Source organism: Aotus nancymaae, unplaced genomic scaffold (genome assembly GCF_030222135.1).
Source record: "Aotus nancymaae isolate 86718 unplaced genomic scaffold, 86718_ANA_hifiasm-v0.15.2.pri h1tg000089l, whole genome shotgun sequence".
Classification (NCBI taxonomy): Eukaryota; Metazoa; Chordata; class Mammalia; order Primates; family Aotidae; genus Aotus; species Aotus nancymaae.
In genome coordinates this window covers 11,692,193-11,709,579 of record NW_026988504.1, presented here as the reverse complement: position 1 = coordinate 11,709,579, position 17,387 = coordinate 11,692,193, and the positions used below count along the sequence as shown (strand labels likewise).

The following is a 17,387-nucleotide window of genomic DNA, read 5'->3' as shown; positions in this document are numbered from 1 at the left end:
AAAAAAAACTGCTGTGGCTAAAACAGCTGCCCAGTTTTGTACTGGAAACCCAGGGTGCTGGTGGTGTAGGCACTGGAGGGAATTTCCTGGTCTGCAGGTTGTGAAGACTGTGGGAAAAGCACGGTATCTGAGCCAGAATGTTGGGAAAAGTCCCTAATGGCTTCCCTTGGCTAGGAGAGGGTGTTCTCTGACCCCAGGTGAGGCGACACCCAGCCCTGCTTGGGCTGCACCCACTGTCTAACCAGCCCCAATGAGATGAACCTGGTACCTTAGTTGGAAATGTGGAGATCACTTGCCTTCTGCAGCTCTTGCTGGGAACTGCACACCAGAGCTGTTCCTATTCAGCCACCTTGGTGGAAATCCCATTTTCTTATCCACTCTATCACTGATGGACATTTAGGTTGACTTCATGTCTTTACTATTGTGAAAGTGCCGTAATCAACATTTGTGTGAATGTGTATCCTTAGCAAACTAATGCAGGAGCATAAAGCCAAATACCATATGTTCTCACTTACAAGTGGGAGCTAAATGATGAGAACTCATGAACACAAAGAAGGGAACAAGAGACACTGGGGTCTACCTGAAGGTACTGGATAGGAGGACGGGGAGGATCAGGAAAAATAACTATTGAGTATGGCTTAATACCTAGGTGATGAAATAATCTGTACAACAACCCCCTTGAGATTACTCATATAACAAACATTAATGTGTATCCCAGACCTAAAATAAAAGTTAAAAAAAGATAATGTCTACAAAATAAGGATATGAAGAAGAGCTTTGGAGAGGCAGAGGTACATTCCAGAAGTTTCCAGCAGAACTTGGTTACTATTTAGACCTAGAAGTATAAGAAAACAGAATTAGACTAAGCATTTTCTTTTAACTTTAGCACTTTATTTAACAAATAAATATTACACATGAAAAACAGAGATTATACAAATCACTGATGAATGTACTGTTCTGAGTAAGAAGTTGAGCGTGAAATTCTCCCTGTCTCCCAGAAGCTTAAAATATATACCAATGTATGCATGTACATATAAGGCAATCTTGTGACTGTCCAAAGAGGTGGTATCAGTAAAGTTCTAGTGCAGTGGTTCTCAGCTGGGGGCAGTTTTATTCCCCTCCCCAGGGATACTTGGCAATATCTGGAAGCATTTTCAATTGCTGTAACAGTGCTGATGGAAAGGGCAAAAGATGTTGAATCTTACAAGGCACAGAACCAACAGCTAGGATGTCCAGCTAAATAAGAACAATTGTTCAAAATGCCCAATTGCCCAATAATGCCACAGCTGAGAAACTGTGATCACGAGCAATGCAGTCAAAGGAAGCAATGCTTCTGCCTGTGGTGATCAGAGGAAGATTCTAAATATGTATTCGGTGTAAGTGAAGACAGTAAACATGACTTGAGTAAATACAGCAAAACTGAACATTTGCTGAAGGAATCGCACAGGGTTTGATTGTTTTTAAGTCACAGTTGTGCTGGAGGAGACCAGTAGACATTAACACAGACAGAGCATCTTGGGCTAGAATTGTAGTGAGCTTTGAATGTGAAACTATCAAACTCCAGATTTACGAGCATTGCAACTAAGAATGGTGATGGAGAACTTGGAGAACAGGACCAATATATGGCAAAGATCAGTTCCCTAGGAAATTTAGTTTATGTTAGGGAACGTTTGAAAAGGTCATTCATAACTTTCCACTTGGCTTCCAAAACAAACAAACAAAATATCATAGTTGGGCAATCTTGACTATGATTCTAACTGAAACAAGTTGCTTGCCTCAACCCTGCATGTCTTTCTGTAACTGAAGCAATTGCCCACGAAAGCTAACCTTTAATTTTTTTTTCTTGTATTAACCTCACAACTTTGTTAGCTTACTGTTTTAATCCTTCCTCTTGATTCTGTGGTAAAGTCACAGGAGTCCCATTTTCATCTTAAGCAATGCTGCTGAATTTTACATGCTCAACCAGCCCAGAAAACGGGATAGAAGAAAAAACTGGATAAAGTGAGAATCTATCTTACATTCTGTGGTTCAGAGAGTTTGGAACTGAATCCAAATATTTTGGTATTGGGGCTTATTTCACCTTGGCAAAGCATGCCCTTCTGTTTTAAGGTGGGGGGGTGCAGTTAAAAAGCTTATTAAAAAGTCTCAAAATGCTTCTTCAACATCAAATAGCTCCTAGAAAAATATTTTGATGAGTTAAGTGTAAATGAATCAGAAACATATGGATTACATTTCCTTTAGATTACACATGGGTTTCAAAATTAAGGGGAAAAGTGCTCAGGGCAAAATGCATTTTGGATTTTATTGAACCCAAAATATTTGAGAAATAACTCAAGACCCCCGAAGAACCCAAAATCCTGCCAGGTTTCCCAATCCCTTGTGAAAAGCAAATTAGATTTTAAAATTCCTTTTGCTTTAGTGATCTATGATGTTACATGAAATTCAGATGAAAAACTTCTTTTCTATATGATTTTTATCCTGGATATTTTCACTTACAACTTTGGCCAAAATCTAGACTTCAAGTATACTTTACATTGACTAAACTGGCTAGATGGCTCAGCCTCTCTCTTCCCTGCTTGGTGACAAGAACATTTGATTTGTCTCATACACAGTCGTAGAATGAGGGGATTGATCAAAGGGCTTCAGATAGCTTTATAGCTAATGATATCAGGCAGTATTCACAATTCGCCATTTTGCATTAGGCTTTCCAATCATTTATTGGGCATTGATGAAAACCTTTTCATGATTTCTCATTTCTCTTATGCTTGGAGAGACCCTGCTTCTAGATTCCATATTTTGAAAGCAAAAAGGAAGTCAGACCTATTTATTAACTTAATCTTTTGCTTACTCCAATGGCAAGGCCAAAGTGTGGCTGGAAGAGGGTATTAGATTTTCACCAGTTCCAGTCCTCTAAAGCCACAGCCTGTGTAAAATCAGCATGATTGCTCAGCACAAAGCTCTATGACAGCTTCCCTAACCACAATTCTAATCCATTTTTTGTCCCTAGGCATCTCCTATATGGGATTTTGAGAGTCATAACAAGTATTCCTTTATGTCTTTACTAGACACATGATTTCTTAGCACCTGCTATAATGGTAGCATGGTGGTGGGTTTGAGAGACGAAAATCACATAAGGCATGGCCATGGATCTTCAAGGAACTTCACACACACACACACACACACATACACACAAAATTCTCCAGGCAGGACCACAGAATCAGAAATAGGTAGGATTCAAGAATATACCCTGCCAAAGGAGGGAGCTGTCAAATAGGAAATGGCTGTCTAAAATTATAGCATGGAACCATACAACAGGAGTTGTTTAAATCAAACTTAAGTGATTCTGTTTGGAGCATTTTATAATGAAGTGAGTTTATAGCGAACTTTGCCTATTTTATATGTCTCACACATTCTTCTCCATTCTTCCTCTGGCAAACTTGCCCCAGTAACTCAAGATCCAACCCAAATATCATCTCCATTGTGAGCGTTCCCGTTTCCACCATGGTTGAGTGAAATCTTGTCTCTGAATTTCCCTTAAACATGCACTTACTTATATCATTTTTAGCATTGTGTTTTAATTAATTTATTTAGACCTCAGAGTCTCCTGTTAATCACTGACATTTTTGAGGAAGGGACTACATCCTGGTCTTATTTTTATTTCTAACACTAAGCATATTTCCTGGAATATACTAAGCACTTAAATGTTATTGAATGAATGGACGATTGGATAAATGATGCTATTATTAAGAAGGGAAATGGAGAAAGACAAAAATATACACAGTCACAATCTCAGTTATATTATACAAATGGCTTTAAGAATCTCATTCTAAATAGACTCATTATATTCTATGTAGAACAAATGACTCATATTTACTAAATTTGGTTATTACGTGGAAAGTGCAAGTCAGAAGAACAATCAGAAGTTTATGTTTAGATTCACTTATACACATGCATACATTCACATAGTAGATAATTTATCCATTCTTTTATCCTCCTGGAATATAAACATTTCTCAAAGGCCTTCCTTGCAGGCTGCAGTTCAGGAACCATGGTTCCAACACTAAGTAGTTCTAAATGTATTAGTCTAAAAATTTTAAATAAAATCCCAAGTATAAAAGGCTGACCTTATCAGATAGGAAATGTGTTCCAAACTTCCTAGTTTAGTGAAAACACTCAGTAAGTAAATTCTTCACATTATTAAAAGACCCTTTTCAGTAGCTATACACAGCTATTAAATTTTCTTACGTTTTCCTAAGGTTTCTCTGGGTTATAGACAATAAAACAAATGACATGTGTGCCCTCAGTTATCTGTAAGTGGGCAGGAACATTCTACCAAGGAGACTTTTCTTCTCAGTGTTTACATATGGGAAGAAAACTTGAGCCTTTTCTTTTTATGCAAGAGAGATGTCCCTGAGCCTCCTATGTGACTGCAATAAAACACAAGAGTAGTACGTTGGCTTCAAAACTTTAAAATCCTCCTATATAGAGTTTAAGTATTTTCAAGTTAGAAATGTATAATTCATATTCCATGGGACCACTGGCCTCTCAAATACATACATAAAGAAAATTTAACAGGACTCAATGTCTAGTCTCATTCTTTAAGTTTCTTAAATCCTTGCCCTTTCCTGATTTTATTTAAGCCCTCTATTAGTTTATTAGTTTGACAGGAGCCCAGGTAATTATGCTGGCTTCTAAGTCCTACTGTAAGCTACGTCTGCATCTCCCTGAACACACACAAATTTTAGTGCCACTGCAGCACTTCTAAAAACAAATAAAAGATTTGTGAACTAGTCACTAAGCATCGGACGCAATTAAACTGCATTTGTTTCTTTTTTGGCATTCTCACACAATCAAGGCCTTGTAAGAGGTAGGCACTCCTCAAATCAGACTGTGTTTTCTTTAGAGGAAAGTGTGCCAAAAATCCTCCTACTCTACGCAACTAAAGTCTCAACTAGCAGGAGGTGGACAGTTGCAACACACATACACACACCCTTCTTCCCACTGCTACTAAAACCATGATATGCACATAAAGACACAAACTCATACCTATGAATACATCAATGTGAGGGAACAGGAATAAAACTTCCTAAAGGGGAATTGCTGATGCCCACACACTCAATCAATGGCAGCATTACATAAGATAAAAGAAACACAATTTCATCTAAGTACATATATATTAGTGGTTAAGAGAAAAGCAGAGAAATGAAATGAAAACTGTGTGGGGAAAATTGAATTCTCTCTTTTTAAATTTTTAGCACAAGAAAAACAGAGCTTACCTTGAGGTACCTATATCTTAAGAGCTTTGAGTCTCCAACTTCAAGCTGTTACACTAGAATATTTTTTTTTTAAAGAAGGTCTTTAAAATCCGGTTAATCAGAACTAACTACCATTAACTCTTTGATTGATTTAGCATCCTGTTGTGCTGGCTCGTGCTCACACATTCCCTACTGGTTCCCCTGAGTTGCTCTCCCACATTGGTATGAATAGTAGGTATGGACTGAAGTCACACAACAGTCCTTGTTATAAAAATAATGTATCATGGAAAAACTAAATAAGGTGTATGTGTGGTCTAAGCAGACCCAAGCAGTTGCAAAGACTTCTACCCTAGTGCAATATCACACAAGCCCTTCAAACTTTCCATATTTCTGTTTTCTTATCTGCAGTATGCAAGACAGGTTGGTGAGGCCACTTTCAATGGGCTCCATGAAGAAATGAAATTATTTGCATGCTTCCATGAATATTAACGACTATGAACATCATCTGTAACACATTTCAATAAGCGCTTTCCATACATTATCCATATAATCATATGAAGTAGGTATTGTCATCTTTGTAATAAAGTTGATGAACCTGAGTATTAACAAGCTTAATAACTCACACCACTTAAGAATCAGAGATTAAATTTGAGCAGTTTTGTCTGATTTCAAAACTCAGCTTTACTGTAATTCTTCACTGCTTTTGTCTGCAAAGCTCTTTATTGTCTAATGTATCAGAGTTGCAGCTCTCGTTCCAGTATTTTATGGAGAGATGAAGAAAGGAAAAAAATGAACTCTTTTTGTTTTTTTTTTTTTTAATCTAGGAAATGGCAAAGAATTTTAATCTTTTCTTAATACATTAAGTTCTGGGGCACATGTGCAGAACGTGCAGGTTTGTTACATAGGCATACACATGCCATGATGCTTTGCTACATCCATCACCCTGTCATCTACATTAGGTATTTCTCCTAATGCTATCCCTCCTCTATCCCCCATTCCCTAACAGGCCCCAGTGTGTGATGTTCCCCTCCCTGTGTCCATGTGTTCTCATTGTTCAACACCCACTTAAGACTGAGAACATGTGGTGTTTGGTTTTCTGTTCTAGTGTCAGTTTGCTGAGAATGATGGTTTTCCACTTTATCTATGTCTCTGCAAAGGACATGAACTCATCCTTTTTTATGGCTGCATAGTATTTCATGGCTTATATGTGCCACATTTTCTTTATCCAATCTATCATTAATGGATATTTGGGTTGGTTCCAAGACTTTGCTATTGTGAACAGTGACACAATAAAAATACATGTACATGTGTCTTTATAATAGAATGATTTATAATCCTTTGGGTATATACCCAGTAATGGGATTGCTAGGTCAAATGGTATTTCTATTTCTAGATCCTTGAGGAATCACCACATTGTCTTCCACAATGGCTGAACTAATTAACACTCCCACCAACAGTGTAAAAGCATTACTATTTTTCCACATCCTCTCTCTGGCATCTATTGTCTTCTGATTTTTTAATGATTGCCATTCTACCTGGCATGAGATGGTATCTCAATGTGGTGGTTTTGATTTCCATTTCTGTAATGACCAGTAATGATGAGCATTTTTCATATGTTTGTTGGCTGCATAAATGTCTTCTTTAGACAAATGTCTGTTCATATTCTTCACCTACTTTTTGATGAGGTTGTTTTTAGCTTGTAAATTTGTTTACATTCTTTATGGATTCTGGATATTATATTAGCCCTATGTCAGATGGGTAAATTGCAAACATTTTTTCCCATTCTGTTGGTTGCCAGTTCACTCTAATGATTGTTTTCTTTGCTGTGCAGAAGCTCTTTAGTTAAATTAGATCCCATTTGTCTGTTTTGGCTTTTGTTGCCTTTGCTTTTGGTGTTTTAGTCATGAAATCCTTGCCCTTACCTATGTCCTGAATGGTATTGCTTAGGATTTCTTCTAGGGTTTTTATGGTGTCAGGTGTTGTGTTTAAATCTTTAATCTATCTAAAGTGAATTTTTGTATAAGGTGTAAAGGAAGGGGTCCAGTTTCAGCTTTCTGCATATGGCTAGCCAGTTTTCCCAACACCATTTATTAACTAGGGAATCTTTCCTCATTGCTTGTTTTAGTCAGGTTGGTCAAAGATCAGATGGCTGTAGATGTGTGGCATTATTTCTGAGGCCTCTGTTCTGTTCCATTGGTCTATGTATCTCAGTTTTGGTTGGAGTACTATGCTGTTTTGATTACTGTAGCTTGTAGTATAGTTTGAAATCAGGTAGCGTGATACCTCCAGCTTTGTTTTTGTGTTTTGGTTGTTTTTGTTTTTTTGCTTAGGATTGTCTTGGCTGTGTGGGCTCTTTTTTGGTTCCATATGAAGTTTAAGGTAGTTTTTTTCCAATTCTGTCAAGAAAGTCAATATAGCATTGAATCTATAAATTACTTGGGGCAGTATGGCCATTTTCATGATCTTGATTCTTCCAAACCATGAGTATGGAATGTTTTTCCATCTGTTTGTGTCCTCTCTTATTTCCTTGAGCAGTGGTGAAGAGGTCCTTCACATCCCTTGTTACTTGTATTCTTAGGTATTTTACTCTCTGTAGCAATTGTGAATGGAAGTTCACTCATGATTTGACTCTCTGTTTGTCTACTATTGGTGTATAGGAATGCTTGTGATTTTTACACATTGATTTTGTATCCTGAGACTTTGCTGAAGTTGCTTATCAGCTTAAGGAAATTTGGGGCTGAGACAATGGGGTCTTGTAAATATACAATCATGTCGTCTGTAAATAGAGACAGTTTGACTTCCTCTTTTCCTAATAAGTAATGGAATCAGTAAAGTCTTCCTTTTCTCCCATCAAAAAGTACTATCTTTAGAAGTATAGCAACTTTTTCTCCTTATTCTCATTAGTTTGCTAAAATGCATTCTGGGGATTGAAAGAACTATGGTATGTCTTGAAAGGTGTTCTTTTGAATACTTATTTACATGATGAAAGAATCATCTCATGGAATGATAAAGCAACTACATAGTTATGGAAAAGAATGTGCTTTGAGAGACAATTCTCCATAGGTCTCACATTCTTTCATATCTTGCAAGCAGAGTCACTAACTGCCCTTTGTTCTGAACTGTCTTTTCAAGGATGTCTGTACAAAAAGCAACCTGGGAATGTAGAGATGTCTCTCTCTGGAGCAATAGGCATGCAGAGTTATTATCCAGTATAATAAAGACAATGTCTTCCACTAGAGTAAAAGGCAGGCATGCTTATTGCTCATTATAAAAAATTCAGAGTCCCTAAGCTCGGAATTCTTCTCCTATAAAGGGATTCACTGTGCATAGGTGTTATCTGGCCCTCTTTATGATGCCTCATGGGAATCAGAGCTCAGATAGCCTGTGCAAAAATGCTGGTACTATGGCTCCTATTATTGCTGTGAGTAATGAACTGTCTGTCTTTCATCTCTGACCCAAGAGTCGGATGCTTTCAACCACCACCTAGTTGTAAGCTAACTTACAAGCTGGTGAGTAGGAGAAAGATCTCAGATCTTCACAGTTCATTGCAATATAACTGGTCCCTCTATGGAAGTAGGTCATCAAAATCAGTTTCATTAGCCTTAAATATTCATAGTATAGATGTAAGTTTGGTTTTGCTCTTGATAGTCTAGGATTATTACCAGGCTACTCTGAGATTATAAATAATTAAATACCTGGTATACTCCCACTGAAATATTTATTCCTACTTACTATCCTTCATATCAAGTATTTCAGTGTCTTTTAAAAAAGAATATTCTTAATGAAGGTTGGCAGTAGTTTATGAAGTAGTCTGAGCTTTCTGAGTGGTTAGTTGTTCTGCTCTTTTTCATTTAAAAATGTTAGCGTAATACATCACATTCATTTAAGAACATAGAATTATATTACACTGAGAATGCTGCTTTTCTGAATAAGCCACATGTAATTAGAAATTGTGAGTTTTTACATGAGTGGTAACCCTACAAAGTGAAATACATTTTTACATGGGATTTTCATTCATAAAATTGCTTTATATTATTTGTTTTGTTTTTGATATGTTTCTCATTGGGATACTGTCTCCGAAGATTATTATTTATGGGGATCAACATGGGTTCTTGATAAAAATAGAGACTAAGGCCTCCCCACCCACTCTATTTTGTTTCAAGATTCCTGAGGCAATATTCAGGTACAGGAAATTAAATAAGTTAAACCACCAAGTGATTCTGATGCAACACATTTAGACATGGCATAAAATGCATTAGAATTGGAATCAGGGAGATTTGGGGTTCATGTCCTTTGACTTTGAGCAAGATGTTAAAGCTTTGACTTTTTCAATGTCTTCATTTACAAAATGACCACATTACACTATAATTTGCAGAAGTTTGTGTGTTTCATATTCTATGAATTTATAGATCAAGAAACCTCTCTTCCAGGGAGTCTTCTACTTGGTCCAGGTTCCATATAAAATGGAGCCTGAGGCAAATATTAAGAGCTTAAGGCTTTATTTGGGAGGTGTAATCTAGGATGGTGGAATGAAAGCAACAGGAAGTGAGGCAGGAACCAATGAGAATCAAATTCAAAGTGCTACATTAGCAAATGAGCCACTGCTTCATAAGGTGACAGAGACCAGCACTGGGCTTTGCATGTTATCTTCTGGATGAAAGCTGTGCTTCAAAACAATTCCTTAGACACACAAGACTCAGATAATCAAAAGTGGCGCATGAGTGTCACTGGTACAGTGTTCCACTCAGATCAAAACATACCCTTCCATCATATCTGGTTTTCAAAATACAATAATGAATGCCAATTTGTGTGTGCGTGTGTGTGTGTGAGGAAAAGAGGACCCAGAAGGTATGTTAAGCTGAGCGAATCCAAAGTAGGTTTAAGTCAGCATTTGCCCATTTACGTGTCCTCATTTCCTCCTCTAGAATATGTTTATCTTATTATTATTCCCTAAATAATCATATGATATCCTTGATAATGTTTGTGTTTTAAATTGGCAAGATGCAATTCAGATTGTAAGGTCTCTTGAATGTGACGATTAGTCTCCTAGTTTTAGGTTATCTCATAGGTTTGCAGTCACAGTATCATGCATTTTGGACACTCAGATGTATTGTTTTCTGTTTTGTTTGATTCTGTGTTTAAGATTCTTTCAAAGGATGTTGTGAAAAATGCATGAACACTGGCGACATAAAGTCCTGATTTCAAATCCTGTTTTATCACTTGTTAGCCCATGACCTTGTGCAAGTTAATAATACTTTACTCTCTGATAAAAGAATATTAATAATTTCCACTCAATGGTAAGTGGATTGAATAGACAGGACATATGACACATACAGGCATAGTGCCTGGAACATTTACGGGAGATTAATGATGATTTCCTCAATCAATCATCTTTTCTATAAAGCTTTCTAAAAATATATCTTGGCTGATATCATCGTATCAAGCTATAAAACAGGGACCTTTCTTAGTTTCTATTAAGAGATAAAATTAAAAGGAAAAATCCCCAGTGTGGAAAAAGTATATTTAAAATCTTCTTTCTCCGGTACATACACCATATCTATTATCTATCTATTCATCATATATTTAATCATCTCTCTGTATACCTATCTCTAATTCATCTACCTCTATCTATATAGCTCTATTTGCATAAACATGTTTACCCATTTATGTAGATATTATAGATACAGATATTTAGCTTCATTTACAATTAAGGTCATGGTTGTTGTATATTAAAACCAACATGTTACCTAATGAAGACAAAAAAAGTGTGATCAGGGTTATCTGTTACCTATCTGCATAAGCTTCTGTCTGTGAACAAAAGTGTAGACATATTTTTACATTAACAAAACATAATTAACTGTTTTCAGTAGAATGAAATTCCCTTGCTCATTTTAGCTGATGACTTCTGCCACAAATTACCAAATATGCATGGAATTAGAACAATTATGTTTCTAAACCATCTAGGTCTCTGAGGTAACCAATTTTTAATTTTATGAAAATAGCTTCAGACAAGTTTTCATTTGAAAATTGTGGCTCATGAGCAAAGGCAGTCCTCTAACACAGACACTCCTCTAGTGATCTCTTCTTGATTTTGACCATGAATTCCTTTTAACTTGCTCAGGAATATGAAAGAAGTGGGAGGATTATCACATAACAACATGATTTTCTTTGGAGAGAGGGGTAGGATTCCCCATCCCTTAATAATATTTTTACTGGTTGAAATTTCTGTGAGAAGGAAAAGACGAACAAAGGAATTTGATAACCTGAGTCTGTGGCTGTGCCCACATCCAGTTACTGCATATGTATGTGGTTTAATCTAACTACAATGTGATTAATATAAACTGGAGGACTCCGAGCTAGACCAAAGGGGAATAGATTATGTAGACTGTGGTTTCCCAAGCATTTTACTCTATTTGGTCAAATCCCTTGCTTGCTTTTGTCTGTCCTAATATGCGTAGTTAAAAGAATGCAAACTATTACCTGGATGTTTTCTACTCTTTTTTGTTTTTTGAGACAGAGTTTCGCTCTTGTTACCCAGGCTGGAGTGCAATGGCACGATCTCGGCTCACCGCAACCTCCGCCTCCTGGGTTCAGGCAATTCTCCTGCCTCAGCCTCCTGAATACCTGGGATTACAGGCACGCGCCACCATGCCCAGCTAATTTTTTGTATTTTTAGTAGAGACAGGGTTTCACCCTGTTGACCAGGATGGTCTCAATCTCTTGAGCTCGTGATCCACCTGCCTCGGCCTCCCAAAGTGCTGGGATTACAGGCGTGAGCCACTGCACCCGGCCCTCTACTCTCGTTTTAATTATGTCTTTTAAAACATCTTGATCTTATCTACACTAACTCAACTTGATGCTGCCTCCTTCTTTTTCCCTTTCTGAAAAACATTTCCACCTAATACATATTTATGTGAGTGCAAAAAGAGATATGGGGGAAAATGAACAATGAATTTTTTTTTTTTTTTTGAGATGGAGACTCTCTCTGTTACCAGGCTACAGTGCAATGGCGTAATCGCGGTTCACTGCAACCTCCAACTCCCTGGTTCAAGTGATTCTCCTGCCTCAGCCTGCTGAGTAGCTGGGATTACAGGCATGGGCCACCACTTCCAGCTAATTTTTGTATTTTTAGCAGAGAAAGGGTTTCACCATGTTGGTCAGCCTAGTCTCGAACTCCTGACTTGGTGATTCACCCACCTTGGCCTTTAAAAGTGGATACATCTAAGACAGGAGTGGGATTAAGAAATGGAGCACAGTGGGGAAGAACTTTCACTTTTTAGTTAATTTATGTCTGAATGGTCTTCACTCATTACTCTGAAAATGTCTTTTGTCTTATGTTTTTAAAAAGAAGAAAATAAAATATAGCTGAATTGATCGAGTGGAAGAAAGGATATCAGAGATTGAAGATCAGCTCAATGAAATAAGGCAAGAAGGCAAGATTAGAGAAAAAAGAGTGAAAGGAAATGAACAAAACCTCCAAGAAATATGGGATCATGTTAAAAGACCAAATCTATGTTTGATCAGTATACCTGAAAGTCACAGAATGAAATCAAGTTGGAAAACACTCTTCAGGTTATTATCCACTAGAACTTCCCCAACCTAGCAAGGCAGGCTGACATTCAAATTCAGGAAACATAGAGACCACCACAAAGATATTCCTCCAGAAGAGCAACCCCAAGGGACATAATCCTCAGATTCACTAGGGTTGAAATGAAGAAAAAAATGCTAAGGGCCATCAGAGAGAAAGGTCAGATTACCCACAAAGGGAAACCCATCAGACTCATAGTGGATCTCTCAGCAGAAACCCTACAAGCCAGAAGAGAGTGGGGGCCAATATTCAACATCCTTAAAGTAAAGAATTTTCAACCCAGAATTTCATATCCAGCCATACTAAGCTTCATAAGTGAAGGACAAGTAAAATCATTTACAGACAAGCAAGTGCTGAGATATTTTGTCACCACCAGACCTGCCTTACAAGAGCTCCTGAAAGAAGCACTAAACATGGAAAGGAACAACCAGTCACAGCAAAAACATACCAAATTGTAAAGACCATTGACACTAGAGAAACTGCATCAACTAATGGGCAAAACAACCAGCTAGCATCAAAATGGCAGGATCAAATTCATATGTAACAATATTAACCTTAAATGGGCTAACTGCCCCAATCAAAAGACATAGAATGGCACATTGGAAAAAGAGTAGAGCCCCATTGGTGTGCTGTATTCAGGAGATCCAACTCACATGCAAATACACACACAAGCTCAAAATAAAGGGATAGAGGAAGATTTATCAAGCAATTGGAGAGCAAAAAAAAAAAGCAGAGGTTGCAATTCTAGTATCTGATAAAATAGACTTTAAACCAACAAAGATCAAAAGAGACAAAGAAGGGCATTACACAATGTTAAGGGATCAACGCAACAAGAAGAACCAACTATCCTAACTATATATGCACCCAATACAGGAGCACCCAGATACATAAAGCAAGTTCTTAATGACCTATAAAGAGACTTAGATTCCCATGCAATAATAGTGGGAGAATTTAACACAGCACTGTCAATATTAGACAGATTTAGAAAATTAATTAACAAGGATATCCAGGACTTGAACTCAGGTCTGGACCAAGTGGACCTAATAGACATCTACAGAACTCTCCAACCCAAATCCACAGAATATACATTCTTCTCAGCACCACATTGCACTTATTCTAAAATTGACCACATAATTGAAAGTAAAACATTCCTCAGCAAATGCAAAAGAATGGAAATCATAACAGTCTCTGAGACCACAGTGCAATCAAATTAGAATTCAGGATTAAGAAACTCACTCACAACCTGCTCCTGAATGACTACTGGATAAATACTGAAATGAAGGCAGAAATAAAGATGTTCTTTGAAAACAATGAGAAAGAAGACACAATGTACCAGAATCTCTGGGACACCTGTAAAGGAGTGTCTAGAGAAAAATTTATACCAATAAATGTCCACAAGAGAAATGAGGGAAGATCTAAAATTGACACCTTAATGTCACGATTAAAAGAACTAGAGGAGCAAGATCAAACAGATTCAAAAGCTAGCAGAATGCAAGAAATAAATAAGATCAGAGGAGAAATGAAGGAGATCGAGACACAAAAACCCTTCAAAAACTCAATAAATCCAGGAGCTAGTTATTTAAAAAGATCAACGAAACAGACCACTAGCCAGACTGATAAAGAAGAACCAAATAGATGCAATAAAAAAAATGATAAAGGGCATATCAAACTACCATCAGAGATTACTACAAACACTTCTACAAACACTTCTACATATGTAAACCAGTAAATCTAGAAGAAGTGGATAAATTATTGGACACTTACACTCGCTGAAGACTAAACCAGGAAGAAGCTGAATCCCTGAATAGATCAAAAACAAGGTCTGAAATTGAGGCAGCAATTAATAAATAGCCTACCAACAGAAAGTCCAGGACCAGATGGATTCACAGCCAAATTCTACCAGAGGTACAAAGAGGAGCTGGTACCATTCCTTCTGAAACTATTCCAAACAATACAGAAAGAGGGAATCATCTCTAATTCATTTTATGAGACCAACATCATCCTGATACCAAAACCTGGCAGAGACACAACTAAAAGAAAATTTCAGGCCAATATCCATGATGAACGTTGATGAGAAAACCCTCAATAAAATACCAGCAAACCAAATGCAACAGAACATCCAAAAGCTTATCCAGCACGATCAAGTCAGCCTCATCCCTGGAATGCAAGGGTGGTTCCACATATGCAATTCTATAAAAATAATCCAACACATAAACAGAACCAAAGACAAAAACCACACAGTTATCTCAATAGATGCAGAGAAGACCTTTGACAAAATTCAACAGCCCTATATGCTACAAACTCTGAATAAACTAGGTATTAATGGAACTTATCTCAAAATAATAAGAGCTATTTATGACAAACCCACAGCCAATATCATACTGAATGGGCAAAAACTGGAAGCATTCCCTTTGAAAACTGGCACAAGACAAGGGTCCCCTCTCTCACCACTCCTATTCAACATAGTATTGGAAATTCTAGCCAGGGCAGTCAGGCAAGAAAAAGAAATAAAGGGTATCTAATTAGGAAAAGAGGAAGTCAAATCTCTATTGGGAGATGACGTGATTGTATATCTAGAAGACCCCAGCATCTCAGCCCCAAATCTCCTTAAGCTGATCAGCAACTTCAGCAAAGTGTCAGGATACAAAATCAATCACAAGCATTCCTATACACCAATAATAGACAAACACAGAGCAAAATCATGAGTGAACTTCCATTCACATTTGCTACAAAGAGAATAAAATACCTAGGAATACAACTAACAAGGGATGTGAAAGCCCTCTTCAAGGAGAACTACAAACCACTGCTCAAGGAAATAAGAGAGGACACAAACAGATGGAAAAACATTCCATACTCATGGTTAGGAAGAATCAATACTGTGAAAATGGCCATACTGCCCAAAGTAATTTGTAGATTCAATGCTATCCCTATCAAGCTACCATTGACTTTCTTCACAGAATTGGGAAAAAACACCTTAAACTTCATATGGAACGAAAAAAGAGCCCAAATACCCAAGACAATCCTAAGCAAAAAAAAAAAAATAAAGCTGGAGGCATCACATTACCTGACTTTGAACTATACTACAAGGCTACAGTAATCAAAACAGCATAATACTGGTACCAAAACAGAGATATGAACCAATGGAACAGAACAGAGGCCTCAGAAATAATGCCACACATCTACAACCATCTGATCTTTGACAAATCTGACAAAAACAAGCAATGGGGAAACGATTCCCTATTTAATAAATGGTGTTCAGAAAACTGGCTAGCCATATGTAGAAAGCTGAAACTGGATCCTTCCTTACACCTTATACAAAAATTAACTCCAGATGGATTAAATATTTAAACATAACACCTAACACCATAAAAACCCTAGAAGAAAACCTAAGCAATACCATTCAGGACATAGGTAAGGGCAAGGATTTCATGACTAAAACACCAAAAGCAAAGGCAACAAAAGCCAAAACAGACAAATGGGATCTAATTTAACTTAAGAGCTTCTGCACAGCAAAGGAAACTATGATTAGAGTGAACCAGCAACCAACAGAAAGGGAAAAAAAAATTTTGCCATCTACCCATCTGACAAAGGGCTAGTATCCAGAATCTACAATGAACTTAAACAAATTTACAAGGAAAACCACCCCATCAAAAAGTGGGGAAGGATATGAGCAGACACTTCTCAAAAGAAAACATGTATGCAGCCAACAAACATGAAAAAAAAGCTCATCATCACTGGTCATTAGAGAAATGCAAATCAAAACCAAATTGAGATACCATCTCATGCCAGTTAGAATGGTGATCACTAAAAACATCAGGAGATAACAGATGCCGGAGAGGATACAGAGAAATAGGAATGCTTTTACACTGTTGATGAGAGTGTAAATTAGTTCAACCACTGTGGAAGACAGTGTGGTGATTCCTCAAGGATCTAGAAATAGAAATACCATTTGACCCAGCAATCCCATTACTGGGTATATATCCAAAGGATTACAAATCATTCTATTATAAGGACACATGCACATATATGTTTATTCTGGTACCATTCACAATAGCAAAGACTTGAAAGCAACCCAAATCCCCATCAATGATAGACTAAATAAAGAAAATGTGGCACATATACACCATGACATACTATGCAGCCATAAAAATGGATGAGTTCACGTCCTTTGCAGAGACATGGATGAAGCTGGAAACCATCATTCTCAGCAAACTAACACAAGAACAGAAAACCAAGCACTGCATGTTCTCACTCGTAAGTGGGTGTTGAACAATGAGAACACAACACAGGAAGGGGAACATCACACACCAGGGCCTGTCAGGGGCTGGGGTCTAGGGGAGAGACAGAAGGGGGTGGGAGGATAGGGGAGGGATAGCATTAGGAGAAATACCTAATGTAGATGGCAGGGGGATGGAAGCAGCAAACCACCATGGCACGTGTATATCTGTGTAAAAAACCTGCACATTCTGCACATCTACCCTAGAACTTAAAGTATAATAAATAAATTTTTTAAAAAATTGTCTTAATTCTAGAAAGGAAATAAA

The 17,387-nt window shown here is 37.4% G+C and overlaps 1 long non-coding RNA gene across 1 annotated transcript in view; it reads right to left on the bottom strand.

Annotated features, from left to right (window-relative positions):
- Window positions 1-570: 570 nt before the first annotated feature.
- Window positions 571-17,387, bottom strand: part of LOC135271684 (uncharacterized) — a 227,010-nt gene continuing 210,193 nt past the window's right edge. The window contains exon 3 of the long non-coding RNA XR_010339819.1: window positions 571-835. This is a non-coding gene — a long non-coding RNA (uncharacterized LOC135271684). The remainder of the gene's footprint in view (window positions 836-17,387) is intronic.